Below are 10,667 nucleotides of genomic sequence, written 5' to 3' on the forward strand. Positions count from 1 at the left end.
AACTATTTTAATGAGGAACTTAATGATCATTTCCAGATTAAATCAGTGCCTAAAGCACTTGTGTTAGAGAACTGGGTAACAGGATATGATAGGGATTTTTTAAAAAATGTACTCTTTTATATAATTAATCTGAACCTTGCCCAAACCAGCACTGATCCAAACTTGTTATCAAAAATCAAAACTCATACCCAGGAATGTAAGCAAGGTCTCTTTACTTGAGTGTCTTGTGCCTGGGACTCAAAAGTGTTAATAGAGTTAAGATTCAGTGGTATCAGATATTCTAAAAAGAACATGGGCTACTTCTTTCCAGAGACAATCACAGTTTTCAGTGTAGTAAATTTTCACAAAAATGAAACTGCATGCATTCAGTCTTTCACTCATCAGACATTAAGTACAGACTGTGAGCCAGGCACTGTTAAATCTTCTCTGATCAATCAATTTACTCTAAGATTCTGAAGCTTTAACACTATTACAAAGGCATTCTTTCTGGAAAGTGGAAATGGTTTTCAGATCATTGCAGAAGGGCAAGTATTAAAATAATTGAGAAAACCCTTTAAGAACTACATTGAGTTACACCTAACATACTATACAGAATATTCTTTGTGAGCGAATATGATACTAGATTATCAAGTAGGTCAGAATGTAAGAAAAAGTAGAAGTTTCATTTGAGCAAATATGTTGCATAGACAAGATAACTAACACAGACAAGTTCTGACCTAAATAGTAAGTATGTAAAACTAGGAGACTAAAGGATCATTTGTCACATCAGTATATTCAGTCTTTCTTATCTAGAAAATAATAATCTATAGTAAAAAAAATCCTTCTATAAGTATATGATCATCCACATATAGAGAGCTTCTCCTTTCTCTTTATGCATATAGATCTATATTAATTAAAATGTTACATAATGGATATTTTCACTTGAGGAGAAATTCCAACAAAATGAAAACTAGTCTAGATGATCAACTCCATTAAGAGGATCCATAGATACCTTCAACTCAGTATGTTTACATTTTTAAAATTTGAATTTCTGCATATTATTTTTCAAAAAGAGGGACTGGACAGTAAAGTCCATGTACTATACCACACATGGTAAAGGGTAAAACTCATTCTTATGACAGTTCATTATATATATGGATTTAGTAATTCTATGGATCAGATAAAACTCATGAAATAGGCTCAAGTTGAGGCTTGCAACTCAACTTGGATCACTGAATCCAATCCCCTTCTTCAACTTCCCAGGCCCCCTACCTATAAAATCATCTATATCCACTATGATCCTTACTTCTTCCTCAATAGGCAAGAGAACAGGGCTCCTTTCCTTCAGCTGAAGGCCAAACCTTACTTTGTGCTCACAATCCCAATCCTCTGTTACCTTCCTTCATAGTCGACTAATTCCTTTCTCCATTTTCCTGCCGTATATTTTCATTCTCCCTCTGACTCTTCCTCCTCAGCCTATAAACATGCTTGTCTCCCATCCTAGTCCCTACCCTACCAATATTTCTCCAGATACCAATCTAATCTCTATCCTTTTTTGTTCAAATTTCTTAAAAGAGATACCTATAATAATACCTCACTTTCCATTTTCATTTCAGTTCTCCAATCTAGATTTTGCCTCACTACTCCACTGATACTGCTCTCAATGAAGTCACTAATGACTTTCATATTGCTAAACTCAATAGACCCAAACCTTTTGGTTGCATTTGGTAATGCTCTTTATTCCATTGGTTTCCAGAACACATCTCTCTCCAATCATTTCTGTTTTGTTTCTTATGTCTACCTTTTAGATTTGGGTGTACCATATTTCTTTCTTGGACCCTTTACTCTTCTCATTTTATATATTCTACAGTATAATCTCCTATATTCTCTTGGTCTCATCTCTGAACTTGTATATTCAACTACCACCTGCTGACATCTCTTCTTGGATGATTCAAAAGTCCTTGATATTGAACGTATCCCAAACTGGATTTATTTACTTTTATCCTCAAACTGGCTTATATTTTCTTCCCTCACTTGATGGCACTATCATAACCCAAGGTAGCTACCTGTTAGTCACCTTTGATTCTTTTCTCTAATTAATCCTGTAAGTCTTGCTTCCTAAATGCTTTATGCATTTCCCTCATTTCACTACCTTTAACTAATACAAGTTTAGTCCCTAATATTCCCTCCTGTGGGCTATTACCTAGGCTTCTACTCATGTCTACCTTAACTCTTCTTTTCATACCACAACTAGAGATATTTGTTAAACCTTCCAGTAGAGCAACTAAGCCAAGTATTGTTTTGAGGCTCACTCACAGACCCAGTATCAGGATGGATGGGGGTAGTACTAGATATTGTAGCCAAAGAGGACAGAGCTGAGTTAATAATGAGTTGGTATTGGACCTTGGTAACCTCTGAAGCAGAACATCTTTTTTTTTTTTGTAGTTTTTAATTTTATTATATTATGTTAGTCACCATACAATACATCATTAGTTTTTGATGTAGTGATCCACGATCCATTGTTTTTGTATAACACCCAGTGCTCCATGCAGTACGTGCCCTCCTTAATACCCATCACTGGGCTAACCAATCCTCCCTCCCCCCTCCCCTCTAGAACCCTGTTTGTTTCTCAGGTCCATAGTCTCTCATGGTTCATCTATCACTCCAATCCCCCCCCCCATTTTCCCCTTCCTTCTCCTAATGTCCTCCATGTTATTCCTTATGTTCCACAAATAAGTGAAACCATATGATAATTGACTTTCTCTGCTTGACTTATTTCACTTAGCATAATCTCCTCCAGTCCCATCCATGTTGATGTAAAAGTTGGGTATTCATCTTTTCTTTTCTTTTCTTTTTTTTTTTTAAAGATTTTATTTATTTATTTAACAGAGAGAGATACAGCAGGAGAGGGAACACAAGCAGAGGGAGTGGGAGAGGGAGAAGCAGGCTCCCTGCAGAGCAGGGAGCCCGATGTGGGACTCGATCCCAGGACCCTGGGATCATGACCTGAGCCGAAGGCAGACGCTTAACCGACTGAGCCACCCAGGCGCCCAGGTATTCATCTTTTCTGATGGCTGAGTAATATTCCATTGTATATACGGACCACATCTTCTTTATCCATTCATCTGTTGAAGGGCATCTCGGCTCTTTCCACAGTTTGGCTATTGCGGACATTGCTGCTATGAACACTGGGGTGCATATGGCCCTTCTTTTCACTACATCTGTGGCTTTGGGGTAAATACCCAGTAGTGCAATTGCTGGGTCATAGGGTAGCTCTATTTTTAAATTTTTGAGGCACCTCCACACTGTTTTCCAAAGTGGCTGTACCAACTTGCATTCCCACCAACAGTGTAAGAGGGTTCCCCTTTCTCCACAACCTCTCCAACATTTGTTGTTTCTTGCCTTATCAATTTTTGCCATTCTAACTGGTGTAAGGTGGTATCTCAGTGTGGTTTTGATTTGGATTTCCCTGATGGCTAATGATGATGAACATTTTTTCATGTGTCTGTTAGCCATTTGTATGTCTTCTTTGGAGAAGTGTCTGTTTATCTCTTCTGCCCACTTTTTGACTTGATTATTTGTTTTTTGGGTGTTGAGTTTGAGAAGTTCTTTATAGATTTTGGATACCAGCCCTTTATCTGTAGTGTCATTTGCAAATATCTTCTCCCATTCTGTGGGTTGCCTCTTTGTTTTGCTGACTGTTTCCTTTGCTGTGCAGAAGCTTTTTATCTTGATGAAGTCCCAAAAGTTCATTTTTGCTTTTGTTTCACTAGCTTTTGGAGATGTATCTTGAAAGAAGTTGCTGTGGCCGATGTCAAAGAGGTTACTGCCTATGTTCTCCTCTAGGATTTTGATGGATTCCTGTCTCACATTGAGGTCTTTCATCCACTTTGAGTTTATATTTGTGAATGGTGTTAGAGAATGGTCGAGTTTCATTCTTCTGCATGTGGCTGTCCAATTTTCCCAGCACCATTTATTGAAGAGACTGTCTTTTTTCCATTGCATTTTTTTTCCTGCTTTGTCAAAGATTATTTGATCATAGAGTTGAGGGTCCATATCTGGGTTCTCTATTCTGTTCCACTGGTCTGTATGTCTGTTTTTGTGCCAGTACCATGCTGTCTTGGTGATCACAGCTGAGTAATATAGCTTGAAATCAGGCAACGTAATGCCCCCAGCTTTGTTTTTCTTTTTCAACATTTCCTTGGCGATTCGGGGTCTTTTCTGATTCCATACAAATTTTAGGATTGTTTGTTCCAGCACTTTGAAAAATGTCATTGGAATTTTGATCGGGATGGCATTGAAGGTATAAATTGCTCTGGGTAGCATAGACATTTTAACAATGTTTATTCTTCCGATCCATGAGCATGGAATATTTTTCCATCTTTTTGTGTCTTCTTCAATTTCTTTCATGAGTGTTTTGTAGTTCCTAGAGTATAGATCCTTTACCTCTTTGGTTAGGTTTATTTCGAGGTATCTTATGGTTTTTGGTGTTATTGTAAATGGAATCGTTGCTCTAATTTCTCTTTCTACAGTTGCATTGTTAGTGTATAAGAAAGCAACTGATTTCTGGGCATTGATTTTGTATCCTGCCACATTACTGAATTGCTGGATGAGTTCTAGTAATTTGGGGGTGGAGTCTTTTGGGTTTTCCACATAAAGTATCATGTCGTCTGCGAAAAGAGAGAGTTTGACTTCTTCTTTGCCAATTTGAATACCTTTTATTTCTTTTTGTTGTCTGATTGCTGTTGCTAGGACTTCTAGTACTATGTTGAACAACAGTGGTGAGAGTGGCCACCCTTGACGTGTTCCTGATCTTAAGGGAGAGGCTCTCAGCTTTTCCCCATTGAGGATGATATTCGCTGTGGGTTTTTCATAGATGGATTTTATGAGCTTGAGGAATGTTCCCTCTATCCCTATACTCTGGAGAGTTTTAATCAGGAAAGGATGTTGTATTTTCTCAAATGCTTTTTCTGCATCAATTGAGAGGACCATATGGTTCTTCTCCCTCCTCTTATTCATGTGTTCCATCATATTGATTTGCGAATGTTGAGCCACCCTTGCATCCCGGGGATAAATCCCACTTGGTCGTGGTGATCCTTTTAATGTATTGTTGGATCCTATTAGCTAGGATTTTGTTGAGGATTTTGGAATCCATATTCATCAGGGATATCGGTCTGAAATTCTCCTTTTTGATGGGGTCTTTGCCTGGTTTGGGGATTAAGGTAATGCTGGCCTCATAGCATGAGTTTGGAAGTTTTCCTTCTGTTTCTATTTGTTGAAACAGCTTCAGTAGAACAGGTATTATTTCTTCTTTGAATGTTTGGTAGAATTCCCCAGGGAATCCATCAGGTCCTGGACTCTTGTTTTTTGGGAGGTTTTTGATCACTGCTTCAATCTCGTTACTGGTTATTGGCCTATTCAGGTTGTCAATTTCTTCCTGTTTCAGTCTTGGCAGCTTATACGTTTCCAGGAAGGCCTCCATTTCATCCAGATTGCTCAGTTTATTGGCATATAGTTGTTGATAATAATTTCTAATAATTGTTTCTATTTCCTTGGTGTTAGTCGTCATCTCTCCCCTTTCATTCATAATTTTATTAATTTGGGTCCTTTCTCTTTTCTTTTGGATAAGTCTGGCCAGTGGTTTGTCAGTCCTATTAATTCTTTCAAAGAACCAACTTCTGGTTTCGTTGATCTGATCTACTGTGTTTCTGGTTTCTAATTCATTGATTTCTGCTCTAATTTTAATTATTTATCTTCTAATGCGTGGCTTAGGCGTTGTTTGTTGCTTTTTCTCTAATTCTTTAAGGTGTAGAGTTAGTTGGTGAATTTGGGATTTTTCTATTTTTTTGAGGGAGGCTTGGATGGCTATGTATCTCCCCCTTAGGACCGTCTTTGCAGTATCCCATAGGTTTTGGACCGATGTGTTTTCGTTCTCATTGATTTCCATGAATTGTTTAAGTTCTTCTTTGATTTCTTGGTTGACCCAAACATTCTTGAGCAGAGTGGTCTTTAGCTTCCAAGTGTTTGAATTTCTGCCAAATTTTTTCTTGTGATTGAGTTCCAGTTTTAGAGCATTGTGGTCGAGGCAGAACATCTTGTACTACCATGACCACTGGTTAGGACTAATTGATGATTATCACAACATTAAACAAACAATTCCACCCAGAGCTCAGATTCTTTAGGAATGTAGGTTTGGCTCATGCCAATAGACTCTGCTTTATCAATACTACAAAATATCTATCTAGCTTTACTGATAACCAGACTGGTTTTCAAACGAAAACCAGGATCAGTTTTAAGTAGTCAAATACAGTAGTTCTTGAAATTATGTGTTATAATGATAATAATAATTCAACTATTTCTCATTTTTATTGTGTTTTTCATCTCTTTTCTTATTTATTTTACAACTGAAGTCTAGAAATTTGAATCATAGTTTCCTAGTCAGCAGAAAAGGCAGAAACCTAGAAGTTATGTCTGATTTCTCCATTTCTCTCACCTTTCCCTTTTTCTGTTTTCTTTTTTTAATTTTATTTTATTATGTTATGTTAATCACCATACATTACATCATTAGTTTTTGATGTAGTGCTCCATGATTCATTGTTTGCATATAACACCCAGTGCTCCATGCAATACGTGCCCCCCCCCCCCTTTTTTTTCAGGAGATGGTGAGTTTTATTATCTTGTCTGGATAGAGGTTTGATTTGTTCTCAAATGTTCCAAGGTGGAGAGACTAGGAGAAAGCATAGGATGCAGAGGTCTATTCGGTGTAATCTCCTTCATTCTCATCTTCGCCATTAATAGAGAGAGCAGTATATTTGCTTGCAGAACTGAACTTGGAAGCTGGATTTTCTTCAGGTTTCTTTGGCTCAGGTGCAGATCGGGAGTCTTGATCCTTTTTGCCATCTTTCCTATCGGACTCCTTCTAGTGGTCTTTGTTCCCTCCATCTCCTGGACCACGGCCGGAGTTCCCACTTTGGCCTTTTGGGACACTCACCCCATCTACTTTGTTTTCATCTCTCCTTGCTAGTCCTTCCTCAGGTGGCTGAGCTGGAACTACTTTCCCCCACCACTTGTAGGGGACTGCTGCTCTGTGTCTGAGCTCTGAGATCGAGCAGGAGGGTTAGAACTTCACTTCACCCAAGCATTCTCCTTTGGTGGAGGGGCTGGCATTAACTTCAGAGGCTGTTCAGATTTGGGAGGTTTAGAAGTTGGCGAGTGACAGTCTTCCTCTTTATTGGGTGCTTCGTTTTCTAGAGACTTCTCACTCTCTCTCCTTCGTGCATTTCTGCCAGATGTGGCAGAGGTCCCAGTCTGTGATGACTCACTTCCTGTCCTGGACCGTTCCCCGTTTCTGAGTCTCTTCACTTCGCCAGCTTGGGTGTCTCTCCCGGGGCCGTGGTTCTAGTTTTGGCTCATCCAGCTGGCGCTGCAGCTTCTCCTGCTCCTTCTGCAGCTGCTCTTCTACTTCTCACTCTCTAGCAGCTGTGTCAACAGGCTTTGCCCCTCCAAAGATAGAGGCCGCTCGACTGGACTGGGAGGTGCTAGAAGAGGAATCATCTTCCTTAGGAGTGTTCCAAGGCTTTAGATTCAGTTTGGTTCTTTTGGGGGGGGGACCTCTATCATCACGCCTATAGTCATCCCAAGAGTAATCATCTCTGGAGCTCCATGACCGATTGTCTCATCTGTCATATCTGTCTTCATAGCAGTCCCCACCTCCTCTGTAGTCATCATCCCTACAGTATCCACTACCAAATGCTCTTCTGCCACTGCCTATCCTGGAATCGTAGCCTCTGTCATACTCCCTGCTGCCTCGGTCATCATAGCGATCCCAGCCCCCATATCGATCCATATCTCAGCGTGGGCCATCACGATACCCGTCCAGATACCCATCATGGTATCAGTCTGAATCATAATGATCTTGATACTTGTCTCCAAAGCTATCATCACCTCTCCTTGGCAGGTAGTCATCAAAGCTATCTGTGGCAGGACGGGCCCTCCAGTCTGTATCTGTTTTGTCAGAATCCCAATTTCTATCTCGGCCAAAAGAACGATCATCCCTGTCTGTATCCTGTGTTTGATCAGCAACGTCCACTTGAATTCTCCTGTTACCTAGAGACTCTTTGTTGAGGCTCAGGGCACTGAGCAAAGAATCCAGGTCCTCAAACTCAGCATAACCAAAATCTTTCAACCTCTCTGGATTGCTGGGTTCATGTGGTAAACGCACTGCACTGATATTTAATCCTCTAAAGAATTCCTTAATGGAGGGGCGCCTGGGTGGCTCAGTCGTTAAGCGTCTGCCTTCGGCTCGGGTCGTGATCTCAGAGTCCTGGGATCGAGCCCCGCATCGGGCTCCCTACTCATCGGGAGGCCTGCTTCTCCCTCTCCCACTCCCCATGCTTGTGTTCCCTCTCTCGCTGTGCCTCTCTCTGTCAAATAAATAAATAAAATCTAAAAAAAAAAAAAAAAAAAAAAAAGAATTCCTTAATGGATTCTTCTGTTACATCATAGGGCAGGTTCCATAGAAAAGCAGTATAGGGTGGTGATTTCGGAAGATGGCTCCAGTCGATATTGGGTTCCCGAACAGCCCGTGGAGCAGTGGGCAGGATAGAATGGTCAGTTGGAGGTGCGCTATACACGTCATCATCATTACTGTGCCAAGTGGTTGAAACATCTCCTTCCAGGTTATCTGTTTCATCAGCCCAGCTGACTGGTTTGGGGACATAGGTGCTTCCTCCCCTAGTCCCTCCATCCTCGGCCAGGAAGTCTGTTAGGGAGATAGTTTTCCCCTTCTTATTCTTCTTTTTTGCTGAGGCCGCCATGTTGGGAGAGGGAATACATGCCCTCTAATACCCATCACCAGGCTAACCCATCCCCCCACTGCCCCTCCCCTCTAGAACCCTCAGTTTGTTTCTCAGAGTCCATAGTCTCTCATGGTTCGTCTCCCCCTCCGATTCCCTCCCCTTCATTTTTCCCTTCCTACTCTCTTTTCTTTTTTTTAACAACAAAAAAACCCCAAACAAAACAAAACAAAAAAACCTCTACTTTGACTTGATGAAATACTAATCAAAGGCAAAGAGGAACATGAAGTGTCAGTGGAGAAAGTAAGTCATAAATACTATGGCCCCATTGTCAGGTGCAGAAATTATGAGTGTAGCCTTTATCACTTTGTCCTTGCTTATAGCTATTAGCTATAGTATGTAAAAAAAAATCTTACTCCATTCATTTTTATTTTCCTCTTTTTAAATGATACTTTGTCATTAGTTTTTCTTCTATCCTCTTCCTTTTTCTAACTATTGTATATAGAGGATACTAGTGATAGTTAAATTTACAATTTAATCCCTAAGTTATAGCATTTTTGTTGTTGCTGTCATCAAATGATCTTCTATTGAAATATTTTCCTTTGTAGTTCTTAACTAGCTGGGCATTCTACTGCACCACTCTTGATGTCATCTATGATGTCATGAGGGTGGTGGCTATCAACATTGCAGCCCATAGATCTCTTTAATGGTTCCAGAGAATTCTCTGGCTAAAGATTGGTGTTGCATCTATCAGGCAATGTTGACAATCTCATCAAAAATGGTATTTCCACTGTGCTTAATGTTTTTCTGCTTCGTTCTGTCCTTGGTGGTTCCTTGAGGGTTTTGATAATCAGGGCAGAGGCAGAAGGTACCACTTTAATCTGGGCCTGTCTGTTCTGAATGGTCAATTTCAGTATTATCCTTCCAATCACTGGTTGCCTTGGAGATGTCATTACCAACCTTTTCTGGAGACAGACCCAGGGGGCCAATTTTGGGGTAGGGCAGATGCAGCACCAGCTTCCCCACTGGTGCACCTCAGGTATATGACTTTCATCTTATTGGGGTCAAACCTGGGTGGCATGGTGGAGGCAACTGGTGTCAGATGAGCCCAGATTTGGGATGACCAAAGAGAGTTGTACCTGGGCCTCCAAGTCAAAAGCCAAAAGATCTAAGTTATAGCATCTTGCAAGGTGACAGGCAAGATGGAATCATGATGGAGCCATATAAAGAACAGGAATGACTAGGAGGTTATAGACTTAGAGAATAATGGTCACACAGTATCACTTCTGAATGCTATCTTTAGCTGGGGAGGGCAGAGCACATTTACAGTTGTTTACAGAACAACAAGATATTATGTTTCACATATGGAAGTATGGGAAGGTAAGTGTGCCTAATCAGTGCATTCAAGAATAGAATATATACACTGATCAATTATCTATGGCCTATCTCACAACATTTTCCTTTTCTCTGGGAAATACCTCTGAAATTAGTCTTCAAAGGTATGACCTTATTCCCCTATCAGAATTATTAGTTAAGAGGCAGACACATGACTCCAAATGAGCCAAACAGATTCTTTCTCCAGGGACTTTGGACCTGAGAGAAACAAAGAAAAGTTGAGGGTAGATGATTCATTCACAGCTGTAGGGCAGTTACAATTTCTGTTGTTGAGGATTGTGGAGTCCTTCTAGTCCCTGACAGTCCAAAGTCCTATTCCTTAAATCCTGAGATATAGTTTATTTTGAAAATATTCTTTGTTTTGTCTTAAGTCAATTCTCACTGGTATCTTTTACTTACAACAAATAAAAACTTAACTACCATATGTGTGTGTATATATATTTTTAAAGATTTTATTTATTTATTTATTTATTTATTTATTTATTTATTTATTTATTT

The 10,667-nt window shown here is 40.0% G+C and overlaps 1 protein-coding gene and 1 pseudogene across 2 annotated transcripts in view; both read right to left on the reverse strand.

Moving 5' to 3' along the window:
* Positions 1-10,667, reverse strand: part of SPATA5 (spermatogenesis associated 5) — a 340,134-nt gene that overhangs the window by 27,041 nt on the left and 302,426 nt on the right. The gene's annotated exons all lie outside the window — the stretch shown is intronic.
* On the reverse strand, positions 6,734-8,795 carry LOC110573028 (annotated as a pseudogene).

This window comes from Neomonachus schauinslandi, chromosome 2 (genome assembly GCF_002201575.2).
Source record: "Neomonachus schauinslandi chromosome 2, ASM220157v2, whole genome shotgun sequence".
Classification (NCBI taxonomy): Eukaryota; Metazoa; Chordata; class Mammalia; order Carnivora; family Phocidae; genus Neomonachus; species Neomonachus schauinslandi.